Genomic DNA, 15,996 nt, shown 5'->3' on the forward strand with positions numbered 1-15,996 from the left:
AAGACCCTTCTTCAGGGGAGGTCCTTACTATTGATTGAACATAGTGTCATCTACTCTATTGTTCAAGTTATTACTCCTGGAGAATATCCGATCATAGAATTTAATGGCATTCTATCCGTGTCATCCTGGGAGAGTTGTGTGTAGACAGCGTTCGGGAGCGGAGAATTTTTGGAAGAGGTTGAAATGTGGGTAATATTGGCTTGAAGCCACTTTGAAAATCCGGAGAGGGTGAATTTGACATCAAAACATTACAAAACGTGATGTTCTGTTGGTGGTATCCACTGGTAAATGTGGCCCTGAGTGGTTTAAACACACATTATACATGTCCCTTTACATGTGACAATATTTAGATTTGTGTCCTGCATTCTGTAGCAAAAGTTGCTTCTGTGACACTATGAGGCAGTGGCCATATGTGTATGAATGTGTAAGTAGATGTTGGCATAGGATGATGTGAAACTCATATGAAATTTGGGTGTGTGCTCATGAGTGTTTTGCACATTCCTAAGACATACAACAGTATGTGACATGACCATTTCCTAGCAGGGTATGCTCTTATTTGTTTTCAAATATGCTTGCAAATATGGTGATATGTTGACATGTGTAGTGGTAACAAATACCTAGATAACATGCTGTAACCTATCAACATTTAAATTGGCTGTGTAGCATTACCTAGCTAGGTGATGCTCCTTCATTGTGGTACCATATTCTTGCTGTAGACTTTGAGGCTGTGATTAGTTGTAGATTACTTGCATGTACTGGCCATGCTTGTTTGGAGCCCTGACACACTATACTCATGAGTCTAGCATCATTTTTTTTAGGTTATAGACACGTAGTAAGAGTGATGTGATGATGATAGCGCTAGGTGTCAGAATTACTTGGCATGCATGTTGATAGGTTACTGCATGTAATCTAGGTATTTGTTACCACTACACATGTCAACATATCACCATACTTGCATGGCACACTCATGGTGGTGGTCATAGGAAATCCACACATTTCTTTCATTGCACTGTCATCCTATTTGGCAATAGTGTGCTTTCTCAGTTGTTCCGTGCCTAACCTATGCGTCAGTGTCTATGCATTGAGTTTTATGCCAATTTAAGGTCAGTACAGTGTTGAAAGATGAGTCATACACAGTGTTTGTAACGCAAGACATTTACAAATCTATCTTTATAGTGAGAATTGTGTGAGGTATAGGGGAAGTATCACCTGCAAGCCTGAACATTGCTTTCTAATTGGTGTAAGATGCAGTACCTATACTGTATTGATTCAACAGTTAGTCTTGCAACCTTATCCTTAAAATCTTCATCCTCCCCACCTTAAAGTTGTTCCTGCTCACCATTGTCAGGTATGTATGGCAATTTTGTCAGTACACATATTGTCAGTGTGACACACCACACAAAGATGGTTTAACAAAACTTTGACAGTGATTAGAGCAGTCTGCCCCCAAATACATCTATGCACCATAAGCAGATTATCTTGAATCCTAAACTCTGAAAAAATAATTATGCACCTGATGGTGCCTAGGGCACAACACACCATGCACATTGGGCCAGATTCACAGAATTAACTTAAGACAAAATCCTAAACTTACTACTTCTGGTATTCACAGAATGCACTTACTACTTTTGGTATTCACAGAATGCACTTACTACTTTTGGTATTCACAGAATGGATTTATGACTACTAACTTTACGTCCTCACTCGGGCCGGAAATTCCGACCTGAAGGCGGAGCTTCTGGCCTGGGGGTGGAGCTTCCAGCCCGGAGGCGGAGCTTCTGGCCCGGAGGTGGAGATTTCGGCCATGGCTAAATCTCTGCCACCGGCCAGAATCCCCACCTCCAGGCCGGAAGCTCCGCCTCCCGGCCAGAAGCTCCGCCTTCAGGTCAGAAGCTCCACCCCGGGCCAGAAGCTCCGCCTCCAGGCCGGAAGCTTCGCCTCCAGGCCGGAAGCTCCGCCTCCGGGCCGGAATTTTCAGCCCGAGTGCGGACGTAAAGTTAGTAGTCGTAAATCCATTCTGTGAATACCAAAAGTAGTAAGTGCATTCTGTGAATACCAAAAGTAGTAAGTTTAGGATTTTGTCTTAAGTTAATTCTGTAAATCGGGCCCATTGTATTTTACAATGATATTCCATCGGCCTTTTGTAGTTTTGATGCACAAAACATTTTCTAAATCCAGCTTTTGGTTTAGTTTTTGACATGTACTATTCTCTGTGATTGCTGTGTGTGACCCTATTTGTGGAACAACTACAGAATGTCAGATTAGTGACCTTCTCATTACAAAAACAAAGCATACTAGATATTGGTCAAGTGATTGTTTATTTAAATACATTGTAAGATTAGATAATTGGTGCACAGTTGCACGTGAAATATGATTTAATGTGACATTGTGTGAAAAAAAGTATTGATCATTGCATCCCTCCTCAAATTTGCTGCTGCTGTACTAGCAGGTTGCCTCTGATCCTCTTCTTCATACACCCCATTGTCAGAATTTTGCAGATAGTCTATATCATCAGGCAGTGGTGCATAAGTCCTGACAGAAATGTTATGTAGTATACAACATACTAGTATGATTTTGCATACCAAGGTTGGCAGATACAGGAGACTCTCACTTGAAATGTCAAGTCACCTAAACCTGGATTTTAGCACTCTAAAGATGCTTTCTATTATGGCCCTGGTGCGGCCAAGGTCCACATTCCATTCCCTCTGTACCGGTGTGTGTGTGTGTAATTTTGATTGGTGTCATCACCCATGGCAAGAGTGCATTGCCTTGGTCAGCTGAAACAGAAAATGGAGAAGAGATACATTAGTCTCTTAGCATGATGTGGGCGAGAATTACATTTGTTTGGCTTTGTGTCCAGTGTCTAGCATTCTACATTCACCTTGCACATGGTATGATACGTGCAATTAACAGGATCTATGCCATACATTTGCCAATTGTTAACAGGTTACACATAACTACACTGCCATAGTTTTATATTCAGCAATGTGCAAATGCCTTATAGGATGTTATTCAACAATGTCAATGCGTACCTCATGATTTGTGAGACACTTGTCTGATTTGGGTCTCTTTTTTTGATGTATGGGTACGATTCCAAAGAGAAAATTATCATCATTACGATTACATGAAACATGGCAGTATCTGTAGGAGTTACTTCATTTTGGTACAGCATATGGTAACACTTGTGTTCTGGATCTATAAGTTTCAATGTGTCAGGCATGGACATGAAAGTGGATGTATGTGACCCTGTGCGATATTTATCAACACATGTTGGTGCACATTGTCCACTGTGGGGACAATACATATATACTAGATGCTAAATGTGTTGTGAGGTTTCACAGAAACATTGGACAAGTAGACTACATTCACTGCAGGGCAAGACACCTTGGTGCCAGTGCATGTCATATCTTTGACAGTATTTGGTATCTATTCATTGTGTGTCTGCGCTGACACCAGCAGTGCAGATTTCCACTGTGACACTCACGATATGCCCTTGGAGATGTTGTTGGTAGCTGTATTAGGAGATGTGTTGTGTGTATGAGGGAGCACCATGCTGCACAGTCTAGGCCTTTGGATAATAGCTGAGGTGATTCAGTTACCACAATTCTTTGCCTGTTGTGTAAATTGTATGGGATAGATATCCTTGATTTGTAATGTAATGCTGCATTGTTGTGCGTAACTATTGCAGTGCTACTGTCTGGTATTGATTTGCTATCTCATAGAAGTGTGTAATGTCATATCTCCTCTTGCATATGGGAATTACGTGTGGGACACCGAGATCGCACCGGGGATGCTTTGCTTTCTCAATGTCTAGTTTTACCGATTCATTCTGAAGTGAGGTTAAATGAATGTCCTAGACAATAACTGGATGTACTAGGAAAGGAATTAATAGACCCAAGAACAGAAGAGGGGGTTAGGACAAGATTGTTACAGGAAATGACACAAGCAAAATCCAACCCTAATAATAGTCTTACAAGATAGAGCCAGAAAAAGATGGGAGGCCAGCTGGTTAGCTCATTTTGAGTATAGCAAAGGCTGTAGTAAATTGCTGGCCTGGAAGGAAAAAAAGGAGCAAGTAAGAAACAGAATTGATCAGGTTGTATGTGAACAAACTGGGACCCTGATTGGAGATAGCAGAGGGATTGAGCAAACTTTCCCTAATTATTTTAGTAAAGTCTACAGAGAAGAGCTTAACCCATCGGAAGATGGATTAAAAAGATTGTTAGGGAAAGATCCCGCAAACCCTCTTACACCAGAAAAAACTGGAAAGTTAAATAGAGAAATTGACATCAGTGAGGTAGAAATGGTAATTAGTCAGCTCAAGAAGGGGAAGGCCCCAGGGCCTGATGGTTTGCCCCAAGAGGTCAATAAAGTTCTGGCAGGTAAACTAACTCCCATCTTAGTGAAGTTTTTTAATGATCTCTTTATTGGAGGGTCTGGAATGCCAGCCTCTTGGAAGGAAGCTACTATCTCATTAATTCTAAAGCCAGGAATATGCCCTACAAAATGTGATTCCTACCGGCCAATTTCATTATTGAATAGCGACTATAAGATCTACGCTAAAATCTTGGCCGATAGGTTGAACAGTTTAATGTCTGAGATGGTACATGACGACCAGAAGGGTTTTAAACGGGGAAGGTCCTTGGAAGATATGACTTTTACATTAATTGGCTCAATAGATCTGGCAACCTCTTACATTTTGCCTCTGGCCGTAGTGGCCTTGGATGCCACGAAGGCCTTCAACCATGCGAACTGGGTCTATTTAAAAGCCGTGGCAAAATCTTTGAACCTAGGGTCAAATTTCTGTAAGGCACTGGCAGGTTTCTATCAAGCCCCAGAAGCAAGAGTGCTGGTTAACGGCTCCCTAACTAAGCCTGTATCTACAGCCAGGGGGATGAGGCAGGGTTGCCCTTTGTCGCCCCTATTTTTTAATCTCTTCATAGAGCCCTTAGCTAGAAAAATCAGAGAGGACTCTGAAATTTTACCTTTTAAGTATATCGATTGGAATAAGAAACTGGGACTATAAGCGGATGACATTTTGATTTATACTACAAATTTAAAAAACACCCTGTCCCGTATTATGATTCTGACAACAAATTTTGGAAAGATCTCTGGCTACAAACTCAACAGTGGCAAGACTGAGATCATGACCTGGAACATTTAGGCTGAAGGTATCAAAGGAGAAATGAGATATTTGGGAGTCATGATATCACAGAATATTAATAAAATAGCTAAAGCTAATTTTGCAAAAGCTAGGAAGGAGATCAGAAAACTCCTGAAAATGTGGTCCCATCTTTAGTTATCTCTTCTTGGATGAATCAATTTAGTTAAAATGATAGCCCTCCCAAAGCTTACTTTTTTATTTGACACTATACCCTTGCCTTTCGAGAAGGAATGGCTAAAGAAGTTGAAAAGCGAGATCCACACTTTTATTTGGTCAAGTAAAGGTCCAAGAATAGTCAAACTAAGATATGGGGTATGTGGGCTACAATGTCAAGTCTGGAGTCAGGTGGCAAACAGGGGTTTCTGTTCAAATACGTTGACCCAAAGTTCTTTAAAAAAGTAATGTTAAAGATATTGAGTGGGCTTGCTGAGTTGTGATACAAGGTCAGAATTAGTTTTTTTAATTCCATATCACAGCTATGTGGCTCCTATCTGGAACTCATCGGTTTCTCCGGAATGGACAAAGGATGCACTTGCAAAACCACTGTCAAAGGTGGGCTTCTTGCGATGGGAGCACATAATTGTAGATGGCAAGTTCATTTCATGGGAAGTGTGCAACAAACAAGTTGACTACCACTTATCTAGATTTAAATATCTTCAAATGTGGAGCTGGTATCAAGACCCGGAAACAAAGATTGGGGACCAAAACGATCTGGAAACCCGACTGATGCAAGAGACAGTACACAAGAAGGAGTTGGCGGCTATCTATTGACTAACGAAATGGAGGACGGAGGTTTCACTTTGCCAATGGAACTATGGGGAAGATACTTGCCGGAGACATCGCTGGAACACCAATGACAAGTATCTATGACCATGCTATTTAAAATAGTAAAGCCTGCATACCTGAGGAGATATCATCTCTTTTAAATCCACATAGCTTACTGGTCCCCCCAGAGATTGTCAAAGTTTGGGAGAGGAGGTGAAGTCGCCTGTCCGAAGTGTGGTAGTAAGAAAGAGGACGATGTCCATATATTTGTGGATTGCCCAGAAATACAGGTATTCTGGGGAGACGTGAGTAGGGCACTGTCCGAAATGTTGGAGATCAACATTGAGGTAAGCGTTATGCTTGTTATTTTTGCACATGTGGAATCCGTGGCCAAAACTACAAAAAAACAGGCAAGGCTTGTCTTTTATGCTATATCACTGGCGCAGAGAGAGATATGTAAACAATGGGTGGCAGTTGCCCCTCCCATTTTTGATGATTGGGTGTGAACCATTAAACATATAGCTGCTTTAGATATGATGGGCTCTAGAAACCAATATTTTTGGCTCCCGCTGTTTGAATGGTGTGATGATCTAAGTGCTAGCAGATGAAATCAGGGGTCCGATGATTAAGCCATCTCAGCCTCAACAGGTTTTTTTATCTTGTCTCTTGGTTGGCAAGTGAGAGGGCAGAGACATATAAAAGCAAAATATGGAAGAAGGAGGTCAAACCCGAGGGTCCTGCAGATTGCGATCTCCCCTTTTCTTCCCTACGTGTTAAAAGCACATGAGTCCAGGTCACCACCACCCATCTAAATGTGCAAGTGGAAGAATGTTACTGTTTTTTTTCTTTCCATTAAAGAGGCAAATGAGGACAAAATAAATAAAATAAAAAAATATAACTGGATGTGCACATGGTTCCTCCTGTTCTTTGTTCCACCACTGTACTTCCTGGATTGTGTAAAAGGCTGAGCTAACCTGAATGCAAAGCAAAGTGTTGGTATGTGCTTTTCTTTGACATACACAACATCCAGGTTTTTCTCTGTCCAATTAATGACTAAATGATATTTTTGCCTTACTGAGCAGCCACCATTGCCGCAATGTGTAATCGTGTTGTCTGGAGATGACAGTAGGTCATGTAGTACATAAGTAACAAGCCTTGCAATGGAACCCGAGTTAATCCCTCTTACAATATGTGATACAGGTTACAGGTACTAATCATAGCAAGGATGAGAATGAGCCCTATGCTTCTGTATCCTCAGTTGTGATTCTCTAGGGTGGCACACTACTTGGCACACTTCTTGCAAAGTGTGTGATGTCCTTTGTAGTGGTTTGCCTTACTGCATACCTATTGGTCTTTGCAATGTACAGTATAAATTGTTGACAAGACCAGGTAGTGGGAAATGGCCATGTATTCACCATAGTATCATGATAGATAACAGTCCCTCATCCCAAGAGTCTGGTTTCTGTGGCCCACAATGGCTTAGTGAATGTCAACATGTCCAACGGCAGGGCATAGGGTAGCACACGCTATACCAGATTGAGCAAGGGAGCTTGGGATAGATGCGTTTTAAGGCAGAAGAAGAAACTTATCAACAGTGGAGGCATGTAATAGTAGGCTAAAATTGTGGGTTAAAGGGTTTAGGAACAGTGACACAAAATTACCTTAAAATAACTGGATTTGTAAACTTATGTTAGTTGCAAAGGCATAGCAACAGCAGTACAGAATGAAAGGAGACTGAAAATGAGTAAAGAAGAAAAGGAAAATGAAGCAGGTAGATTCAAGTACACATACAACATAGGTTGTGGTTTACAAAGGGGAGGGTGAGGGATAGAAAGACATAAGCTTGGAACATTTTTAAGTTAGAAACACATCTTAGTACAAATATAAATGTATGGGATTAAAAACGGAAGTAGACTAAGTAAATTGTAAAGCAGACAAATTTGATAGAACGTAAAAGGGATAGGAAGGGCAAGGGAATGAAAGAAGGCAAAGTAAGATTTGATGAATGGAAGGAAAGCAAATGGTAATGTAAGATGGTAAGAAGGGGTGATGGAAGGGCTAGAGGGTTATTAACTGACAGGACAAAAAATAAAATAAGAGAAGATTGAGAAAATGAGAAGCAGAAATGAACATATATGGAACAAGATTAATGAGAAGGGTAGAAAGTAAAGTCACGAAATGTTAAGTGAATGAACAAAAGTGAGGTCTGAGTTCCAAAAGTTGAAGATGAAAATGGAATGGAGGACATACATATAATGTTGGAAAGATATATAGAGTGGAAATATATACGATTTTAATGTAAGAAAGTAATTCTGGTTAATGTGCAGTTTTACACAAAACTTTAAATGTACAGCTGCAATATTCAAAAATAGTGGTAAGGGGAGCTAGAGACACAGGCACTTGAATAGTAAGTGTTGGGATCAATAACTTTGGAGTGATATTTGTTCCTTGAGGGACGAAGTGTGTTGTAATGTACTTTCCTGGCTACTCCATTGGTTTGACTTAATAAGTATATGTTGTACCTTTGCATTATATGTTTGTTCCTGAAAGTTGGCACAGCAAGAACATATGCACAATGTAATTAACAACATGAACAATTTGACATTGTTCACCTACATGATTGAGTGCCTTGAGGTGTGTGGTGTGTTAGAGTTGTACTTACCAACAAGCCGTCCACTGCCATAGGTGCCATTTCTGGACCGCTGGTTGATGGCAGGTTGACGGAAGATACATCACTCATGAACACAGCCAGGGTACTTTGCCACAACATTGAAGATGACACCAAGATGGTTAACGATGGCCTGCACATTCATTGACTAGGTGTGCTTCCTGGTCCGGTATATACGTGCACTTTCCGCATGAGGCACAAATTGCACATGGGTGCAGTCCATTGCCCCCAACACATGCGGAAATCCAGCAATGACAAAAAAGCCTTGATGGTTGGTGAGTTGTTCTTGCGCCATGTTGGGGAAGTGGCGAAACTGCTGCGTCAGGCAGATTATGCCATCCAGGACAGTGGGTAGGAACCTGGAGAAGGATGCCTGTGATACTCCTGCCACTCTGGCGGTGGTTGGTTGAAAAGTCCCTGAGGTCAGCATGTGTAGCACAGCAAGCAGCTTTGTCTGTGGAGGGATGTTGGTGCAGTGCTGGGATGTGGGCTGCAGCCTTGGTGCAATCTGGTTGAGGAGGCCAACAATGGTCTCCCTTTTTAGCCTGTAATGGGTTATGACCTACTCTGGCTGGAGGTGTATGAGGGTGATTCTCTGTCGGTAGATCCACTCGCTTCTCAGGCGCTGCCTCTCTGGTGGTGGTGGTCTTCTTGGTGCTCCTAGTTGTAGTAGCAGAAGCTCCATGGCGTCATTGAGTTTGCCAAAGATGATTTGGGAGTGCTTTCCTCATATACAAGTGTGTTAGCCAGATCATTTCTGACATTAAAAAACTACTGCTAATGGGACTTAGCAGCAGTTTTTATTTTTTAGCAACATACAAGAATTTCCTTGTAAATATTGTGTTGTGTTTTATGCAGGAATTTTTATGCTGGAACACCTACCTTGCATCTCATTTTCGGTAGGTCAGGCTAACAGAAGTGGCACGGTGAAAAATTGTAGTTAGCGCTGAAAAAATGGCAATTAAAAAAAAAGCTCCTGTAGTGTAAAAGAATTGACGCTACGGCAGTCTTAAATCCTTATAAATATGCCCCTTCGTTTCTTTTTGTAGGTTGCCGATCATATAAGGCAGATTGGCAAAGGTAATATCACATGTCTCCATTTCACTCTGGCAAATATTCAACAAGAGCTCGTCATTCTGTCAGGCTCTTACCAGACTTTATTTGCAGTAGTGAAATGTACATGCTGTAAACTCCGAGCTTCCCTAAAGATCAAGTGGATCCAATACCAGGACCTCACCTGACCCAAGGGGATGAAGGGAGTCGAACTGGTGGACATCAGATGGTCAGTTCAAGGCTTCAGTGTGAACTTGATTTCTCATCTTTGTCTACAAAAACAAATGACAACCTTTAAGTATTATGTGATTTGTAGGTGGAGACTTGTCAATTTTATAATAAATCTGCTGATTACCTTAAATCCCTCTTTCCCCCTACCAGGTATACTGCTGTTCCCAAGCATGCACTTACTGCATCTACAAGGAAAAGGAATTGCAAGGTAAGTCTTAACTACATAATAGTCCCTCTCTGTGTATTAAGGTACTGTTCTAATTACTCTAACTCATACCTATATAATTATCCTCTAAAGACTTCTGACTATAACGCCTTTTTCCAAGATAGCTTTTCCCTCATAGAACATAATTCTTCTTCCAAAACACATAATACAATTTTGAATATAACAAAATAGAATTTGTGAAAAGTCATTGAGATCATTCCACATTTCAAGTCTACCAAAAGTAAATATCAGATATGTTTCTGAAATAAATAGTACCGGCGCATAAGCGTGTTACCCAATTGTATGGATTTCAGCTAGAAATGACTTCCTCTATTTATTTGTGATATTTGTGATATCGAGGCTAGTTCCCGTAAAGACGAGAGGAATTTGAAACCCAGCGAAGAATCGTACGCCAGACAAACACACCTCACTGTGATGAACCCGACGTTCTTCCAGGGAAACAATGCAAGGAATTCAAAGACAGGGAGACAGCTACCGACCTCGAAAGACGCCAACACAGGTAGGTAGAAAAAATTTCCAGAACAACGAGCAGTCGTTTGTGGTGTAGCATGTAGTCCTAAAGACTGCGCTCTCCACCCATTAAAGAAGCCACTCTGTCATGTTGCCGCTACGAAGACGCACCTGACAAGTACCCTGGGGAACTTCACATACCAGCTGCCTAATGGATGAAATAGGGGAAGGGGAGGCAGAACAATCTGCTTAGTTTTTACTTAAAAATGGAAAAGCTACTTTAGGGCTAACATTTTGGCACCGAGATCAAGTCCGGAGTAGAAGACTTGGTGATCAGCGATGAAAACTGCTGCTGGCATGTCTAGTAGTAGTAAGGCTACATGTGTGCCATCATTCACTATGTATACTGTGAGAAATTAGGTTGTTGGTTGACTGGGATGTGAGCCCTGGTCAAGCAACAGGTACAATACCTTGCAGGGTGAACCACAAAAAGTCAATAAATTAACCTGCTTCTATCCCTTGGTAGCTTGGCACAAAAAGCAGTCAAGCTTAACTTAGAGGCAATGTGTAAAGCATTTGTGCAGCACACAAAAAGTAATAAAATGAAAAAACAAGAAAAGAAAAATAAGCCACCAATTTAGGAAAACAGAGTACATTTTAATAAATGAGTTGACTCCAAAACAAAAATCTAATCAGTAGAACAAAAATTATGAATTGTTAAAGATTTTAGTGAAAATAGAGCCAAAAAGCACAATGCAACAAATATGGAGATCAGGTTGCTTTGGACCCGGTCAAAGTCACAAGTTCAGACCAACCGCAATGAAGCGCAGGTCAGCTACAGTCACCTGATTAGTCCAGCTGCAAGTTTGCCTTCTCAAATCAGTGCCAAGAGTTCTGTATGCAGTGGATGGGGCTGTGAGGAGCAGGAAAAGCATTGTGGGAGGTTGCCGGAGTAGCACGGAGAGCAAGCCAGGCCTCACAGATGGGCATTGCTGGTTCTTCAGGTTGGTGGACCCAGTGAGTGTCCGATGCTGTAAGCGAAGGGGTGGCTGCCGGCGCTTCAAATTGAATGGTGGCACAGGCGGTGAGGTATTGGTGTAGGTAGGCCTAATAGCGGTCACAAAGAGCCCAAAAATCCAATACAGCTCTTTGAGGCCACACCAAGGGTCCAGCACCTAAGGGGCACACTTGGGGTCAGCAACTTATTTCAGCTGGGTCCAGCTGCTGGTGTAGGAAGATGGGGAGCCTTTTAAGTCCCTGAGGCACATATCAAGAGGCCAGCAGACTAGCCCTTGGAGTCACACTGAGGGACCTGGGTTTATGATAAAGTTACAGGTCCAGCTCTTTTTACCCAGGCAAGATGGCAGCAGGCCAGAAAGACAGTCCTTCTTCCTCACACAGTATCCACAGGTCCAGAAGTGTACTGAAGAATTGTTGTCTGAGGTCACCTTTTTAAACCCTGGTGCCCTCCTCCTTCTGGAAGAGGGGTGAAGCCTCTAGACAGTGGTTTTGACGTGCATGGATTTTCCTGACTCCCCTGCCCTAGCTTCAATCTGGCTGCAGTAACAATGTGGAGGTGATAAGTCCTTTGTGTGGGGGCTGAGCACTCTGTATTCAGTTGCAAGTGGAGCTGTGTTAGTCTTTGTCCCCTCATGCTGCCAGTAGATGGCCCATTAAGGTACAAATAACCCCTCTACTATGTGACTGTCTCAGGGGAATTCACAAAGTCTGTCAGTTATGTTATGTTATGTTATGTTATGTTATGTTATGTTAAACAGGGATTTATAGAGCGCTTAGCTACTCGACAGAGTGTCCCGGCGCTATGACAGTAAAGACAGAGGCAAAGGCTGTGCAACCAGACAATTGGACTGAGAGGAAGCGGATTAGATTAGCTGTTGAAACATCCAGGTTTTTAATTGTTTTCTAAACTCCAAAAGGGAGGTAGTCTGTCTCAGGGGGAGAGGCAGAGTATTCCAAGCACGGGCTACTTGTACCTGGAAAGACCGTCCTCCACAACGGGCTCTACAGAACCTTGGCGCCGAGGTCAAATGTTGATGGGCTGATCTAAGCGATCTGCACGGGATGTAATAAAGAACTCTTTTACGCAAGTCATTAGCCCCTAACCCGTGCAAAGCTTTAAAAGCAAGGGTTAGTGCTTTGAAAAGAATCCTGCACCCAACCGGGAGCCAGTGTAATTTCTTAAAATGGGGCAAAATCCGTTCTCTGGCTCCTAACTTCAGGACCGCTCTGGCCGCAGAGTTCTGCACGACCTGAAGTCTGCTCAATAAGCCCTCCAGTATGCCAAGATACAGGACGTTAACATAATCCAATCTAGAGGTGATGAGGGCCTGCACAACCACCTTTCTATGTGCCATTGGCAGGAGACAGAGACATTTCCTGATCATTTTTAATAAACCAAAACAAGTACCAGTCACAGTCTGGACTTGTGTTTTCATTGATAAAATACCGTCCATTTTCACCGCCAGATTTTTAACCATGTTAACAGCCGTCTGGGGTGGCGACATTTCGTCAGGCCACCAATGTTTCCAAATGTCCGACGGAGGGGAGCCGAAGAAAATGATCTCAGATTTCTCCGGATTGCATTTGAGTTGGTGGGATTGAAACCAGAGGAACACTTCAGCCAGGCAGGCGCTAATCTTCTGACCATTAAAGTCTTCACCCTTTCCACAAGTGAATAACAACTGCGTGTCGTCCGCATAGGATATAATCTTTGCTTCTCCTGCCTCCTCCAACTTTGCATGGGGGGAGAATACAGGTTAAATAATACAGGGCTCAGAATAGAGCCCTGGGAGACCCCCACATTTAGGAGAGGGATCCTGGTGGTAAAGGGAGGAGACCAAACCTCCTGCTTTCTGCCCTTTAAAAAGGAGGCAAACCATTTCAGCAACGTGCCACCAAAACCACACTGCTGCAATCTCTGAAGTAGGTGATCATGGGGCACGGTGTCGAAAGCTGCCGAAAGATCTAGAAGAATCAGGACAGCTTTTCCTCCCTTATCAAGGGTTTCTTTAATGGTCTCAGAGACCTCAAGTAAGGCTGTCTCCATGCTGAAGTTAGAACGGAACCCTGATTGACTTGCATGAAGGAGGTCATTAGTTTCAGCAAAGTTGGAAACTACCGAATGTACATATTTTTCCAGCGTTTTCGCAAAGAAAGAGAGAAGGGAGATAGGTCTATAGTTGGAAAGTATAGTCTGATCTGCAGAGGGTTTCTTCAGTAACGGAATCACTTTTGCGTTTTACCATATCTCGGGTACCTGGCCTGAGCTCAGAGACAGATTCAGGATGGTATTTACTGTTGGATTCAATATCTCTGCCATCTTGGCCAGAAATTTGGCCGGGCAAGGGTCGGACGGGGAACCGGACTTCAGGCCCTTCATTATTTTTAAGGAGGATTCTAAAGTGATCGGGGGAAAACAAGAGAGAGAAACCTTTCCTATCTTAGTTTGACAGTTTACAAAGGAGGAATCCCTATTAACTGATCCGTCCGACAATCCAAAAGAGGATTGGATCTCTGTGATTTTAGAATAAAAAAAGCTAGCTAACTGATTGATCCAATCCGCGGTAAAGGAGGAGTGGTTGGCTCCCGCATTGGTTGACGAGAAACTTTTCACTATGTTGAAGAGTTCTCGACTTTTATTCCCAGCACATTACATTTTTCGAATGAAAAAAGACTTCTTTTCCTCCTGTATCATTCTATGATAAATTGTTATTGTTTGCTTATATTTTTCTTTCTTTTCCTTACTAAAGTCTCTCCTCCAAACTCTTTCCAGACGTTTACAGTCTTTCTTTGCCTGCAGCAAAGTGGCATTAAACCACGGTGCAGACCTTCTTACCGATCTTGCTGGACATACAGTCAGGGGGGCTAAAGATCTAGTGCCAAAACTGACCCAACTTTCTAGGGACTCCACATCCCGTTCTATATTCCCACATAACACCATGGGTTGCCTGGCTAATTCCTCTTTGAAAGCTTCTGGCGTAATTTTATGCAGTGGTCTAGAGGAAGTCGATGCCTGCCTCGCCTGGGACTGTCGCGGTTTGAGAAGTTTCTGGATCTCAAAACTAATCAGGAAATGGTCCGACCAAGGCAGGGGTAGGGCAGCATCAATTTGGATAGCGAAGTTCGTAAAAATTTGATCTAGAGTATGTCCCTTAATGTGAGTCTGGGATGTCACATACGGGCAGAGGTTCAATGATTTAATTGACTCCAGTAAAGAGAAAGCATCTGCCCTCTCCTGATTATCTAAGTGGAAATTAAAATTCCCAAGGACCAAGAAGTGTTTAAATCTAGGGGCCACGAAGCTAGGGAGGCAACGAGAAAAAAAACCTGGCGTGCCCTGGGGGTTTGTAAATTAATACCCCTGCTAAGCATTGATGGGGGGAAAGGATACATTGAAAACTGAGGCATTCTGCCCCTTCGATGTCCTCCATAGCAATATGAGAGATAGAATAATTATTTTTACTGATAATAGCGATCCCTCCCCCTTTGCTGCCTACACGGTCTTTCCTGAGGATAGAGTACCCCGGGACTTAGTCATGTGACTCAAGGCAGGCACAAAAGGGTGAAAGGCAGAAAAATGCCAACTTTCTAAAAGTGGCATTTTCAAAATTGTGATCAAATCCTGACTTTGCCATTAAATAGGGCTTTTCATTACAATTCTAGATCTACCAAACATGACATAGTTACTTGTGGTATCTTGACTAGTTGCCAAGCATCCTCTTCTTGGGAACCAGTTCCCTGTTGCTCACAATGTGTATGTGATATCATAGAACGTGTATGTATGCTTTGAGAGATCAGTTGGAGAGAGTTGGCTGAGCAGCAGGTGTCTGCTCCAGGTGGGGCTATGCAAATGCTATCTTATCTACCTGCAACCTCAACTAATCTTTTACAATAAATCTTCCTCATATTTTCTACATTACCTGCTATGCGACTTCCTGCCTACGAGTGTCTATCTTTGTTATTACACTGGGGATGATCATGAAGAGGATCCTGACTTGAGAAACAAGGTGTAAGGATATGGAAAATCAAGAAACTATTGAAGAAATTTAGAGGAAATCAATGATGAAAAGAATTAAAACCTGAAGGAAACAGAAACGTCCCGAGAGCCCCACCAGTGTCTTCAACATTGGACAGCCTACGGTTAACTACACTCCAGGATGTTTGATCTGTTGTGCACTTGTCACATTGAGCATAAGTGAATCAGCAGCATTAATGTGAAAGGAACTGGCAGAGTTTCTGGTGAAATTGATCCTGCTGCAGATTTGAATGGCAATCCGATTCATCATGGTTTAAGTCACCCTGCAGTGGTAACTGTTTAAGGGAAGAAGAATGTTCAACACTATCGGAGCCTGTGCTGCTGCTGTGGTGCTGTTCTAACACTATTGGCTGGACTGTGTCCAAAGTGCACTGTGTTCAATT

At 42.4% G+C, this 15,996-nt stretch overlaps 1 long non-coding RNA gene across 1 annotated transcript in view; it reads right to left on the bottom strand.

Moving 5' to 3' along the window:
• Positions 1-2,422: 2,422 nt before the first annotated feature.
• LOC146865637 (uncharacterized) overlaps positions 2,423-15,996 on the bottom strand; it is a 160,650-nt gene continuing 147,076 nt past the window's right edge. Inside the window, exon 4 of the long non-coding RNA XR_014976668.1 lies at positions 2,423-2,777. This is a non-coding gene — a long non-coding RNA (uncharacterized LOC146865637). The remainder of the gene's footprint in view (positions 2,778-15,996) is intronic.

This window comes from Triturus cristatus, chromosome 2_1, assembly GCF_964204655.1.
Source record: "Triturus cristatus chromosome 2_1, aTriCri1.1, whole genome shotgun sequence".
Classification (NCBI taxonomy): domain Eukaryota; kingdom Metazoa; phylum Chordata; class Amphibia; order Caudata; family Salamandridae; genus Triturus; species Triturus cristatus.